This window comes from Myodes glareolus, chromosome X, assembly GCF_982192425.1.
Source record: "Myodes glareolus chromosome X, mMyoGla1.1, whole genome shotgun sequence".
NCBI classification, from domain to species: Eukaryota; Metazoa; Chordata; class Mammalia; order Rodentia; family Cricetidae; genus Myodes; species Myodes glareolus.
Genome location: NC_142053.1, coordinates 80,020,474 through 80,022,077, shown reverse-complemented (window position 1 = coordinate 80,022,077; position 1,604 = coordinate 80,020,474). Strand labels below are relative to the sequence as shown.

The 1,604-nt window shown below is 51.6% G+C and overlaps 1 pseudogene; it reads right to left on the bottom strand.

The window, feature by feature from the left end:
* Positions 1–208: 208 nt before the first annotated feature.
* Positions 209–1,378, bottom strand: LOC125389455 (glyceraldehyde-3-phosphate dehydrogenase pseudogene; annotated as a pseudogene).
* Between the last annotated feature and the right edge of the window lie 226 nt (positions 1,379–1,604).

Below are 1,604 nucleotides of genomic sequence, written 5' to 3'. Positions count from 1 at the left end.
ACAATTAGATACAATTAGTTACAATTGCCAAGGATTTTTTTGCTTTTCCAAGATAGGGCTTCTTTGTGTAGCTCTGGCTGTGCTGGAACTCACTCTGTAGACCTGCCTGGCCTCAAACTCAGAGATCTGCCTCTGCCTCCTGAGTGTTGGGACTAAAGGTGTGTACCACTACCACCCATCTTGCCAGAGGGTTTTTTTTTAAAAAAAATTTTTTGAGGGGATGCAGTGAACTTTATTGATGGTATTCAAGAGAGTAGGGCTCCCTAAGCCCCTCCTGCTATCTGGGGGTCTGGGATGGAAACTGTGAGGGAGAGCTCAGTGTCAAGGGTTGAGTTAGGATAGGGACTGCTCAGCAGCGAGGGCCTCTCTCTTGCTGTATCCTTGCTGGGGTGGGTGGTCCGGGGTGGGCTTCTTACTCCTTGGAGGCCATGTAGGCCATGAGGTCCACCATTCTGTTGCTGTAGCCGAACTCATTGTCATACCAGGAAATGAGCTTTACAAAGTTGTCATTGAGAGCAATGCCAGCCCCAGCATCGAAGGTGGAAGAGTGGGAGTCACTGTCAAAGTCGCAGGAGACAACCTGGTCCTCAGTGTAGCCCAGGATGCCCTTTAGTGGACCCTCGGATGCCTGCTTCACCACCTTCTTGAAGTCGTCATACTTGGCAGTTTTCTCCAGGCGGCATGTCAGATCCACGACGGACACATTGTGGGTAGGAACACGGAAGGCCATGCCCGTGAGCTTCCAGTTCAGCTCTGGGATGACTTTGCCCGCAGCCTTGGCAGCACCAGTGGATGCAGGGATGATGTTCTGGGCAGCGCCACGACCGTCTCGCCACAGCTTCCCAGAGGGGCCGTCCACAGTCTTCTGGGTGGCCGTGATGGCATGGACTGTAGTCATGAGTCCTTCCACGATGCCAAAGTTGTCATGGATGATCTTGGCCAAGGGGGCTAAGCAGTTGGTGGTGCAGGAAGCATTGCTGACAATCTTGAGGGAATTGTCATACTTGTCATGGTTCACACCCATCACAAACATGGGGGCATCCGCAGAAGGGGTGGAGATGATGACCCTTTTGGCCCCACCCTTCAAGTGGGCCCCAGCCTTCTCCATGGTGGTGAAGACACCGGTCGACTCCACAACATACTCGGCGCCGGCATCACCCCATTTGATGTTGGCGGGATCTCACTCCTGAAAGATGGTGATGGCCTTCCGGTTGATGACAAGCTTCCCATTCTCAGCCTTAACTGTGCCTTTGAACTTGCCATGGGTGGAGTCATACTGGAACATGTAGACCATGTAGTTGAGGTCGATGAGGGGGTCATTGATGGCAACAATGTCCACTTTGCCAGAAGTGAAGGCAGCGCTGGTAACCAGGCGTCCAATACGGTCAAATCCGTTCACTCCGACCTTCATCATCGTGTCTCTGGAACGAGGCTGGCACTGCATGAAAAGAAGCGGTTGTCTCTAGAATAGGGAGGAGCCCAGAGGGTTTTTTTTTTTTAAATAGAGTTCTTGACCATCATCATGGCCTCTGAATGGCAGTGAGTTGCCTGCTCTAGACTTTGAAAAGTATTTAATATCATATCCCATGACTGGGAGAAAAGAG